The sequence below is a fragment of the Battus philenor genome, unplaced genomic scaffold (genome assembly GCF_028537555.1).
Source record: "Battus philenor isolate CCGP_79_NKW_IND1 unplaced genomic scaffold, ilBatPhil1.0.hap1 SCAF_10, whole genome shotgun sequence".
NCBI lineage: Eukaryota > Metazoa > Arthropoda > Insecta > Lepidoptera > Papilionidae > Battus > Battus philenor.
This window is the reverse complement of record NW_027181662.1, coordinates 12,528,880-12,542,714: the sequence shown is the minus strand read 5'-3', so window position 1 is coordinate 12,542,714 and position 13,835 is coordinate 12,528,880. Positions and strand designations below refer to the sequence as shown.

Sequence of the window (13,835 nt, the reverse complement as noted above, 5' to 3'; positions counted from 1 at the left end):
GATAAATAATAGAGAAACATTACAATGCGACCCCGTTTTTTAAATTACAAAAACGTGAGTAGTATCGCGTCTTTGTTCTTCGCTAAGGGACATCAGGCCGCCCATATTCAATTATCATAATCGTAATTATTACCCAAGAAATTATACAATAAAAAAAAAAATCTTTGAACTTTAAAACGAGAATGTTTTCCGTTAGTATTTGATGGCAATACGGTAATTTGAAAATTAACTCTCAGGGAGTGTTTTATAAAAGAATTTGAGTTTTGACCCGTAACGTAATTCAAGGTTCTCTTCTTTCTGAATGCACAAACACTAGATTGGGTGTCATCGTCAAGGACAAAAAGAATTACGCATGGCTGATTGCAAATCGTTTTATTAATAAATTTAATAACAAATAGAAACAAAAAAAACTAGGAAGCGATTGTTAGAGTCAAATAGATTTATCATTTGAATAAACCGGCTCGTGGGTGTGCCTACTGTTTATTTTCACAATTTCGTTTTCGACGGTTATTAATTTCCCCGGACAGCCGTGTCCGCCGTGAGTTGAACAGCGCCAGTGCGTCGTTATTGACGTACCTTTATTTCTTGTTGGCCTCATCGTGTACGTGTACCCGCCCATTATGATTAGCGGGGTGCCTCTCCGCGACTTCGTAAAAACGATCTCGTCTGAAAAGAAATATTAACGTGAGCTATACATATACAATAACGTAGTATTTGAAAATACTTCTATCTGTTTATAAATACAATTAAACACTTTGAATATTTTATAATCATATAATGATTTCATGAAAAGAATACCAGTAAAACTCAATTTGATAGAATATAGAATTAATTTGAATTCCACTATGGGCATCCTTTAACATAACTGGCTACGAAAACTCTTTTCATTTTCGTAATCAAAGTTAACTTACTCAATCTGGTCTGTAATGTATATATTATAAAAACATATTTTTCATGATTAAATTTATTTTAGATAACATAGACCAACTAACGGTTACATAGGTACAGATTTATTTTGTAGTAGGAAAAAGAGTTCGTAGGAGAAAATCACGAACCATTCATCTCCATTCTATGTCAGTCATACGTCTATCCATCACACTGTTCATTTGTAATTATGTCTCTCCCCACGTTCAGCCGCAGGGCGTCAACTTCTAGACACGGTTCTATGGATTGGCTCTTTCAATAGAACTGGTTGAAAGCGGCCTGCATCCAGCATCTTCTGACGATATTATCTAAGAGGTATGTCCATCTTGTGGTTGGACGTACTACACTGTCCCTGATAGTTCACAGCTCCACTTTAGATCCTTTCACGTTCAGGCACAACAAATTCTTTAATATGTAAGTAATATCTAAGCAAAACATTAAAGTAAAAAACAAGCACACCGTTATTACGAAATCCTGTGAAACATCGCGTTTGCGGCCATCGCCATCTATTAATTATACCAAAAACCGCCATCTTTGAAACGAAACAAGACAATGTATTCAGCTTCTGTTTGATTGCAACACGGTAATTAAAAAATAATCTTCGCAGTGCGTTTTGCGTTTTGAACGTAAACTTTATTACGCTAAAAAGGTAAGTTTCAATGTTTTTTCTCCCTGAATGCCCAAACCCTCGACTGCCTGATCTAATAACATGCTATGGATAAGAATCCGGGGTGTGGATGAACTAATTAATATCGTTGAAGACAAAAAGATGCAGAGACGGTTTTTCAATCTTCTGTAAAAGTAACACTACAAGATCTAGAGGTATATTAAATAGAACAGTGTTATTAAAATATTTAATGTACTAACATAAATGTTAATTATTCGATTATTTTATAGAATAAAAACTAATATTTATAACAAATTGGTATTATATGGCAATGTTAACATAATCAAAAAGCACAGAAAATTATTCAATTATTCTAAAACGTATATGTTGTTAAATTGTCAATTTATTATAAAAATTTATAAAATTATTTATTAAACGTTTGCAATAAAGGGAGGACATTTACTTTGCATTTTATGGGACAACAGACACAATTCTTAAAAGTTTATTTGCATCCATAGCGATGGTACCTAGGTTTCATGTGGTTGATGAATTTTTGCCAACTTCTTTTTTTCTTTTGTCTTTTTTCATATTGACATTTGACATTCCTCTTTTAGCGTTAAACTACCACTGCCTGAAAAATTTTAAAGACAGCGAATTATGTAGAAACCTGGAGGTGGATGCATTATCATCATCTAGCCAAACTCTAAATTTTTGCTGAGTGGCTAAATGAGTATGTGGTTTTGCGAAGGACATCACTATTTCTATTGCTTAATTGTGGCTGTTTCCTCCAAACTGATGGTTCTGTTTGCCAAATAAAACTCATAATAGACAATCCCCTTCCAACCTAATCATACAAACAGCGTAACCTGATTAAACCCGGGTTTAGCCGCAGTCTGTGAAGCTTGAATATCTTCGTTACGGGCCTTTTTCACACATTCTTGTCAAACGTGATCAAATTTTCTTCACCAGTTATCAATCTTTTTTTTTAAACAAATTTGGTCTTTACGTCAATTGAATGGTTCAAAACTGTTGTCGCTCTTAATCAACTTTTTCAAAAGACGTCAATTTTTTCAGTAACTGGGCGTCCAGAGTTAGGTTTTATCTTTGACTTCAAAATTCCCGGGTTGAAAACTAATTAACTTTGTGCTACTCGTACTCAACACTGCATTAGGTTCACAAACGTAAGAATTTTTTTCTCATCTTACATTTATCCTATTATGAAAAAAAATTATGAATGCATCGATTTTTTCATTACATTCACACATTTTAACAGAAAACAAATAGAAAAGATCTTCAAATAAAATTTTACTTACTAAAGATAGAAAGAAAATTTTTTGTTAAAATTTAAGTTAAAAACGAAGTCGTTTTTAACTTAAATTGTAATATTTTTACCAGATACAAATAGTAACCAAGTTTATGCATACTATTTGAGATAACAGTATTTCTCCATGTAGTTTAATCATGTTAATTATTGAAGTGCACGGGCCCGTGGTTGTGATTTTTGTTTATTGTCACGATGTTGTTGTCTATTGTAGTCATTATCGCCCGGCATCCGCGCGCGGCGTGTGTGGAGCAGCACCAGCGCTTCCTCGTGTACAGCTTGAATGTTTGCGTGTCCTTCACCGAGTACCTGTACCCGCCTAATATGATCAACGGGTTGCCTGTCGGCGAATTGGTGAACACGACCTCACCTAAAAAGAAATATAAATGTGAGTTGCGCAAAAAAATGCCAACATCGTAAAAAATGTACGCAAGATTCGCTAATTCGTATAATTATTTACTTAGAATTGCTTATAGTGATGTAGGTGTACATCATAAGAAGAATACCAGAAGAGCTTAATTTGACAGAAACTAGAATCGACTTGAGGTCCTCTATAATGGCGTTCTCCAATTTAAGAACCAAGCCTTCAAGAGTTTCAAACTCGGTGATTGCTCCGTATCTAAGTGCTCGAAATAAAAAAAAATTTTTGGGGTTCAAAGCTAAATTGATTTGTACAAATATTAAACACAAATGCGCAGTTGCTATACCCTATAACATAAAATATTTAATCATGTTCTTTGTGATCAAATTAAATTACATTAGCAATGTGAACCGGGTTTTTTAACTGAATACATAATTTATGTCAATTATATAATGAATCGTTCATTTAATATATAAAATTATGCAATAACATTAGTATTTGGGAAGAGACCAGCCTTAACGCGTGAAATAAATATGTGAGCTAAATAAAGTGCAATATTATAAATTATAGTATTACTTATCTGTCCTGAGGTTCTTCAAAGATTGTTTTGATTATTACTGTTTAGATTTAAATATTTTAATGCTTTTTAGTGAATCAATGTGTCCCAATTAGAATACACTACATTTAACCACATGACTTTCTAATATTGATACCACATCTTCTTTTCAGCCGATAGACGCCTATTACAAGGGCATAGGCTTTCCCATCGATTCCCAAGATGACATGTTATTGCGCTCCTCGCATCTGCGACCTTGATTATGCCGCCGCGGCACCCACAGACCAAATCACGCCGCACAGTCAAACATATATATAAATGTCATATTGTTGAATAAATAATTCAAATTAGTTTTCGTTGCCAACCCCTCTGAATATTTCCATATATATGTATGTCGAGTGTATATTATCACTATAATGTTTTCCTCATTTCATTATTTATAATGAATCTTTTATATTATATACTACTAATGAAAAAAATTATAGTACGTGACAGATGCAATGTAGCCTTAGCTAACTTAATCTTAGATATTTATTTATTTATATCAAATGTTAATAAGAAATTATTGTGAGTCCCATTATATAAAATAAAATGAAAATTATGTTTATAATTATTTTTTGCACCTGTCAAATTGATAAGGTGTTTAATATAAACCATACCCTTGTTTTTCATTAGATACTTTAAGATATTTTTATTTGTAATTATAGCAATTGTTTGCTTAGAGACTGTCACCGTGCATTACCTATGCAGTTATATTTTCATTTAAGGTAATGAAGTTTTTGTTATTAATTTAATATTTACATGTAGCCTGGGGTGAACAACTACCATTTAGTAGGGACCCAAGAAGTATGTCCTAATTTATAAGACACTATGATAATTTGATTTAAGAAATAATAATATTCAAACATATTTTATTTTCTACTTTATTAGTCAGCATAGGCCTGGAACTCATTATTGTACACACATAAACAATTTTGTTGCTTATAAGCAGTATATATGTCAAGTATTCAAATCTTTCAATTTCAATGTTTGAATCACACAGCTCAATGGCATTATTAGCCATAAGTATTCATGATTCCAAATATTCCTACAAGTGCTATTTTTGTGATTGAAACTCTATTTTCACTATCAAATAATGCCTTAATTTTATATAATTTATTGCTATGTAACCTTATTATATAGTGAGAAGCAATCATTTTTCATATCAGAGAAATATTAAAACCTAATTTATTTTTAAGGAATTTGTTTAACATTTTTGGATATACCTTTTTAATTTAACATACTTCTTTAATTTATTTTAAAATAAAATATGCTATAACTATTTACTACACATAAGTCATTCTTTGGGAGGTCAATAACGGGCACTCTTAACATATAACCCAAAGGACACTTAATTAATTTACTATACAATCTCCAAGTTGTACTGGCTTCCTAAATTTCTTTAAGCTATATTTTTAAAATAATTGATTTTCTGGCTTCAAGAAAGATCTTTTATGTTCATCACAACATTAGTTCAATTAAACTACATTGACATTGTGATGGTCCCTTTTACTAATACATTTTTTGAATGTAATCTACTTAAATTGACAAGGTCTTCCTTTAATTGACTGACATTTTTATTAATAACACTTGTAATTTCCTTCTCACTTTCTTTTCTTGCTCCTTAAGTAGTGGGTCCTGAGGTTACTTTGAAGACTTTAATTCTTGAAAAGCTACCTTCAGTTTTTTATTCCATGTCTTTTGAAAGTGCTCTACGGGTCAGGGTTACTGACAAAAAAATTTTTATTAGTTTCAGATAATGATATTCACTTATAAGTTTAGTTTAAATTTGTTTTAATTTACATGGCGTTGAGTATCATCTTTGAAAGTAAAGTATTTTAAAGAAATTATGATAGCTTTAAAGGTGTCTAAAAAAAATTTACCATGTACTACAAATATGTAATCATGCTTTCACTGTTCAAATATTTTAGTTGTAATTGTTTTTTATTAACAAATAGAGTTTATATTATCTTTTAATTTTATTCTTAAATTTAAAAACACACCTGTTCCATATATCTAGAACTTGTCTGCAAGTATGTGACACACTGTGCCAAAGTAGAGGAGTAAAAAAAAGTTTAAGTGTGTTTTAAAATCTAATCGTGATGCAAGTTTAAATCTGCAACTTCACTTCTAATTTGTTAAGTAAAGTAAAATTCCACGTATTAAGTGTCGACGTTTATAGCGTGAATATTTGATGTGTAATGTATTTAATATAAAAATTTAAATATTTTTTGAATAAAAATGAAATTAATACTAGCCGGGTATCTAGATTTTCAAAAGTTGAATGAACCGTTGGCGTTTGACAGCACTGGAGCTTTGTTTCTTCTTGAGAATAAATATACGATGGGACATGTGTCACAGATAACTATTACACTAGATTTCTTATAACCTTTGTCTTTTATATATAACATTGAGCTAAAAACTAATAAACCAAATTAAATTTCAAAAAATTTAATAATACTTATTTTGACATGATACCCGTGCGGTGTTACCATATGGCAGTGACTAGTTGTAGTTATAATAATTGTACAAAACAATTTTAGAATATTATATAACTACTTATACTTTCTTCCTGCTACTTTAACACAACTATACGCTCAGGCCAGGCAGAGAAGAGTCAAAAATTAAATAAAAATTTAAAAAAAAAGTTGACGATCAACAAGATTCTTGTTAAAAATTCTAACATTGAGTAAATTAATTTTACTTTATTTTTTATATACATCGCAAGAATTTCGTAGTAAATTTGCAACAGAATCTGTTAAACGATTTTGGCCTGTCAAGTGTCATCAGATAATTTCGAACACGATTCTAAAGCCATATTTTTAGGATCATCGTTTGAAATTTGGTAATAGAGAGAGGAGTCTGGACTGGTGTCAACACCATTGCAGTCTAGGGCATCGTTACCAGACAGCACCATGATTACATGCAATTTCATAAAGCAATGAGAGAAAAAATAAAATACAATACTAATATTCAATTCAGTATATTCAAACACATTAAAATAATCGCATAAATTACAAAAAACAACAAAGTTTGAAAATATGAAATATTAAAAACTTACCTTAGCCATGAAATTTTTCCTTACCCCTTTCGTAAACAGTACCTGTCAAAAATAACATAATTAAAACCATAAAATAATATATAACGTCTGATTTTACCAATACATAATTGTATGTAGTATATATTTTCGAACATAAAATATGTTTGTGTATTATTTAGATCACTTGTAATATCAGACATTAAAATAACTGTTAATTAACTTTGATGAACAACCACCGGTGCCACTACATCGTTGAACAACTATTGTTAAACAACAATATTATTGCAATTATTAAATCGAAATTAATATGTAAACATAAAAAAACACATCGTAAAATTTCAAAGAACAAAGGAAACATTCAAATAGAGGGTCCATTAGAATTATTGTTTTAAATATAAATTAACAATTATTCTTAATATAAATCTATATTCTTAGTATATATTTAATAAAATTAGTAAGTTAGTGTAAATACAGGATGATTAATTACAGGTGTAAAAGTTTACACTTTGAAATAAATTTTTTGTTTGAATGCGACAGGCCAATAATTTCTGGCACCCCAAAATCTGCAGGAACAAATAGTAAACAATGATTAATTTTAATATGTAGTGATCCAAATTTTGGAACGCCTTCTCTTACTATATTACACGTCTAATTAATCATCCTGTATCTAATTACGTGTTGTAATATTTTGATGCCGATGTTGTTTTCACATGGTTCGAGTGTGTAGGTGGCTATATCCTAGAATTTCAAGTCTTCGGTCTGTAGAACTGTCCGGTAAGGTTCTGCAAGGTAATATAAAACCGCAATCATTATTTGCATTAAAAAGTTAAATAAATGATTTTTAATTACGTGTTTTACCAGTGAAGGCTGTCAAACGTTATCTCTCACTTCGGGCTTCAATAACAACCTCATAGTCGCTCAATGCCATGGAGAGGGCATTTCTCTACAAGACCGAATCAGGAATATAAAGATTAGTTGACAAATGAGAAAACTTTGAGATTTGGCAACCTGAAGTGACAGTAGGCAGGCTGCATAGTGCCCAGAACAAATTTCCGATGGAGCCTTTAGATTCAGGTGTTCTCTACACCTGAATCTAAAGGCTCCATCAAGGCAAGGATGATGGATCGGCAAGCGCATCTTAGGATCTTCACTAAAAAGTAGGACATTCGACCTTGTTAAGGTTGTCTGTGTTGTGCCAGAAAACCCAGAATACAGGCAGCTTTCTATCACCTATAGGAAATCTATGGGTAAGCTTTATTCAGCAGTAGATCATCTACAGATGTAATGATGTATAAACTGTAATATATATAAAGTGTACGCAGTATATAAATGAATAACTGAGAATCAAGACTTCAAATATTAATAATCGAATTAAAAATGTAATATTCCGGTGATATTTTTTAACTCGAATTACATTAATTATAAAAGTTAAATCGCCTAGAACATCTGTGTATTTAGTTAAAAAGAAACAAAGCTGTAGATGTATCAATAATAAATGACGTTTATTTACAGAGTCAACGTGTTTTCCCGACAAGTCAATGTTGGCAATTTCTTTTCTAAAATCTTATAACTTATATCAATAACATTAAATATCGATTTATCGTTATTAGCGATATATTGTGTAGATTTATTTATTTCAAATTCTTGTGAAGCGTTTACATCATCTTTGTGCAGTTTTAGTGAATAACAATTTAATTTTAAAATTCAATATTTATCATAATTTGTAAATAGTAAGTGAATAAATATTTCCAGTAGCTAGAAAGTCGATTTTAAAACAGTTCGATTTCTTCACTTAAGGTCAATGAAATACCAGCTTATATAATCGAGAATGAAGAGAAATAAAATCTATTACATAAGAATAACAGTCTATGAATGTACTTACAACGCTTAGGATGTTCTCTCAAAAAGTGTACAGATGCCCTTATTAAGATCATCGAAAGACAGTGTATACAAGCATCTTCAGACCAGATCTCTTGCAGCATGTGGATGTCTTTTCGCTGAACTCATGATAGTGGAATTAAAAAAACATTCCAGATTATTTACGATACGCAATAATTGTGGTGTTGTACGAAATTAAAAGAGTTTAGCTTCAATATTTGTTGGATAAACGTATCGTTCGAGTTGGTATTTTAAGGATTATAAATAACATTACTTATAAAATACTGTCTTTATATATTTTATTTGGAAATAGGAAATAATAAAACACACGCAAAGCATAATTAGATGATTTATAATTGAAACATTAAATGTTTATATTATATTTCGTCAAGAAATTTAATATTTAAGTAATGTTTTTAATTATCTCTGTATTATTTAGAAAATATAACTAACACGATATATCTGTGTACTTAATTATAAAAAAATAAATTAGATATAACAATAATAGATGATATTTATTTATAATCGGAAGACGCTGAATGCAAACCGCCTTCAACCGGTCCTGTCGGATAAATATGGAGCAAGCCTACGTTCAGCAATAGATTTCTTATGGCTGAAGCCGTGATGGGAGATGAAGATGATATAAGTAACAATCTATCAACAATAAAGTTCTAATACAGATTTTAAAAATAATTCCTGATGTATCGATAACGATATGACTTTACCATAGTAACACAGAAAATTTTTTGTACCACTTTTTACGAAAGAAATTGACGCTATAGACAGATTAGACATTTTTTGCTACGTCATCTTAAATAAAAAACAAAAATACCACTATATTTATCAGGCCTTTTAGTCCGGCGCGTGGCTCTTCTGCGAGCTTTCGAGTTTCAATACCTTAAAAGGGCTTTTTGGTTAGAAACCCGAAGAATTTACAAATATGTTTTGGGTAGAAGTGATGATCCGGTCCAAAAAAAATCGATCAGTATGAATCATAACATCAAACACCATATTTCCGTCGAAGTGTTTTAAAGCATAGGAGCATGCGAATGCTCGTTCCTCGCAACAACTATTGTGTCGTCTATGGTGTATATGACTGCCCGGCAGCCCTTGCAGAAGTTCGTCGAACACACCCATCTCTTCTTCACAGACTGTGCAGTTCCGTATTGCCTTTCCTTTTTGTGGTAGAACGTGTATCCTTCGAGATATATTAGTGTTTTGCCCCTTTTTGATGTAACGAATTGCGCTGTAAAATTTAAAACAATCTCATTATACATAGTACAAAAAAAGAATATAACAAAAATCGTAAACAAAGAATATGAGTATACGACATCAACTCTAGTACATGTTTCATTCCGCTAAAGATAAGGAAATATTTTTCAGATTAAAAATATTACTCGGATAGGAAGAATATATTTACCCTTATATTTATAACTCACTGTATATGTTATACATAACTCACACTACATATACTATATTTAATGATCTTTAAAGAATATGCGACGTTTCTGGTATCTCTTACTGTACAGTTGGCTTTATAAACCCATGATGAACTGAAGAACCGCATGTCTCTCACTGAATCCCAAGTGTCTAGTAAGAATCTTTTGAGAATTATTTTTACGTAATGAGCGTTCGGGATAGTAGACAAGACAGCTATCTCGTTTTTGGCACGAAATTTAAACTTTTGAAGAAAGTTATACATTTATTAACGTAATATTTGATAATATTCCATTTTATTACTTTGTTTTTAACGAAGTATGAAATCGAGGAAAGCTAGTAAAGGGAACTTGGGAACTGTCAAATTTAAGTGTCAGTGCCAAATAATGCGCAGAATAGATTGTGCTTAAAATTATGGAGACCATAATTTTTTACCCTTAAGGCGAATTGACGACATTATTAAGATCATCAAAAAGTCCTGGATGCAGGCAGCTTCCAACCAGATCTGTTCCAGCAGTGGATGTCCTTCTACTGAACTGGTGATGATGATATAGGAAATCATTCAAGTTTAAAAAGGAAACTCAAAAATTGTGGTCTTCTGTGAAATTCGAAGGGCTTAGATTGATTTGCTTAATAAAAATATCGTTTAAGAAAATAAGTTTTATGTTGATAATTTATACTCATAAATTATTGCTGTTGTAAATTTTATTCGGAAATTTGTAATAATAAATACGGAAATCATAATTAGATTATTTTTAATTAAAATTTTTAATGTTAACAATAAATTATCTAAAGAAATTTAATATTCGAGTAGTTTTTTATTATTTTTGTATTAATTAAAAAATATAACTAACCGAGCACATCTGTGTAGTTATATAATAACAAATTAGATATAACTATTATAAATTATTTTTATTTACAATTAAATATTGTTGGCTCTCTCGGTTGATATAAATAAATGAAACATCAGGACTATATAAAGGAATCATGTATATATAAGGCTAATAGTTTTACCAAAACACACAAACTCTACTATGATACGTGACAGTCAGGTAAAGGGATGATGCAATAAAACTGAAGTATCAATACTTTTACTCGATACAATATTAATACTTACTTGGCAGTAGTGTGTGTCGATTCTAATTCGTATCGATAGTTTTTTTTTTGTAAAATATTGAATGAAATATGTAAAAATCGTAACAAATATTGTGATTCTATATTGACATAATTTTTTTAAAAAAATCTATGAAAAAAGTCAGTTTTGGAGCTACCCATGTAAATATTTCTATTTACTTGTATTGTTTCATTCGCAATAACCGTTCGTCGTCGTCGTTTTGGTCCGTAGACGTCTGGAAACTTGTTTGTAAGAGTAGGAATCAGTGTTAAAATTGTATCCCGGGAATTGAACCCGCCACCTATGAAAGCAAGTCTGTCTTCTACGGCTCGACTGTCAACTGCACATAATACCTGTTACCCGACAACTACTAGCTTAAACATTAGCATGATTCCTAAAATGTTGATTCATCCTAGTAGTCTTACGTTGTTGTACGCTAAATTTTTTTATGATGAACGACATGTTATTTTTAAGTTATTTTTGTGAAAATTTATGACATTCTTTATTTAATTCTTTACTTTAAAAACATATTTCAAAATAAATATTTAAAACCAAGAAATGTTAGAACCCTTATTTTATGACATATAGATAATTTAATTAGATGGTAAGTTAAATGTTAACTTATATTCGTTTTTATTAAAAAAAGCGATGAAATTATATTTATGTTTTGTAATAAGATAACAGATTATCAACAGTAAAGTTCTACAAAGGTTTTACGAAAGAAGTTATTATACTAATCTTTTTAAATTTCTTTCTAGGCTCCCTTAGGCGATGTATAATTATAACGTTTTCTATATATCTACTAAAGTGTTTTAAAGCAATGGAGCATGCGAATGCCCGTTCCTCGCAACAACTATTCTGTCGTCTATGGTGTATATGACTGCCCGGCAGCCCTTGCAGAAGTTTGTCGAGCACACCCATCTCTTCTTCACAGACTGTGCAGTTCCGTATTGCCTTTCCTTTTTGTGGTAGAACGTGTAACCTCCGAGATAGATTAGTGTTTTCCCCTTTTTTGATGTCACGAATTGCGCTGTAAAAACAAATATGTCTCACTGTATATACAAATTAAAATTGAGAAGACATAACTAAAGAATAAACAGATTCGGTAGGACATACAACAGAGTAGCTTTTTCACCTTTCTAAAGATTAAAGAGATAACTTTGGGAGTAGAAATAGTAATCCATTAAAGAGATTTTTTATATTTATATTTAAAACAGGGTTCTTCGTGCAGAACAGGTGTTTAATTTACTCTGTGATAAATATACTTTACTTAGCAAGACAAATTAAGATTCTATGAAATGTTAAATTATATAAAATGTATTTTTTTTACTTTTTTTAAAAAAAAAGGAAATTAAAATTTTACTAGAAATGATTTTGAACAAGTATTATTAAGTATTAAGTTGAGCACATCGCCCGCATTATTAGAGTTTTGTATATTTTGACTTTAAAAAAGAGAAAACGAGAAAATAAAATTATATAGGATAACCGATATCTAATGGATTCAGGCGTTATTTTGCGGAAGTCCATCCATAGTAAGAAAAGGAAAAATATATATATGGCGGAAGTAGCTATATATTGGTCCTTTTCTTACATAGGATGACCGAATCTTAATTTTTCATAAGTGTCTATTGCGCTTTCGAAGTAAACTAAATTATATACTGAAAAATCAGAAATTATTTTCTGTGCAGAAAATGAATCGATTTATGAATGAGATATTTGAATTTAATGTAAGAATAAAAGAAAGCCGGATAATAATCTAAATTCAATTTTCTCTTCTGTTTAAGAATTAGGAGCAAGACAATTGACGGCTTGATTTAGTTTGTATTTCATAATAAATAAAACTTAACTGCAAAAACACCTTCAAGCATATTTAAATAAACAATTCATAATTTTATTATTTATTTATTAATTTTAACACTTAATGTATCTACTGTAAATAAATACAAATAATATTTAAAATAAATAGTGTTATATAAACAAAATTGAACAACGTTATATCAGTTCAATGTCGTGAGTAATTGGTACGAATGAAACATACAAAATATTAATCACAGATCTATTATAATATTATTTTAAGGTTTCATATAAAATACGTGATTTAAATCAGTCTATTGACCCAAAGGAACTGATTGATCTTAGTTTAAATCTTTCAACAGGATCATCAAATACACCATGTCTTGATAACGATGCGTTCAATTTCATTTTCATTGCATTTCATTTATTTCATTTTAAACCTTTGGAGTATTTTGGTTACTTAGTTTATGTAATTTATAATAACAGGATTCCCGTGGCGGTGGATGGGGGTGTATATTTCTTAAAGATACTATTCTGTTCTTTATGGTGTAGAGGCTCGCTTTGCAGCCCTTGTGGTGATGAGAGGAACAACGCCAGCGGATTTTGCCGGTGTTTGCCCTGTGCGTGTCCTTCTTCATCGAGAAACGGTATTCGCCTATAGTTATCAGGCTGTTTCCTTTCGGTGACTCTGTTAGCTCGAACGGTGGTATAGGTCCTGTTCAAAAGGTTGCCACGTTAGAAAAAGAAATTAAAACAAATGTTAT

At 30.7% G+C, this 13,835-nt stretch overlaps 1 protein-coding gene and 1 long non-coding RNA gene across 2 annotated transcripts in view; both read right to left on the bottom strand.

The window, feature by feature from the left end:
- Positions 1-13,835, bottom strand: part of LOC137923218 (uncharacterized) — a 421,389-nt gene that overhangs the window by 195,963 nt on the left and 211,591 nt on the right. The gene's annotated exons all lie outside the window — the stretch shown is intronic.
- Positions 588-6,209, bottom strand: LOC137923235 (uncharacterized). The gene is made up of 3 exons (XR_011107550.1): positions 6,067-6,209; positions 2,956-3,222; positions 588-666 (listed from the first exon to the last, which is right to left on the bottom strand). It is a non-coding gene; the product is annotated as an uncharacterized lncRNA (long non-coding RNA).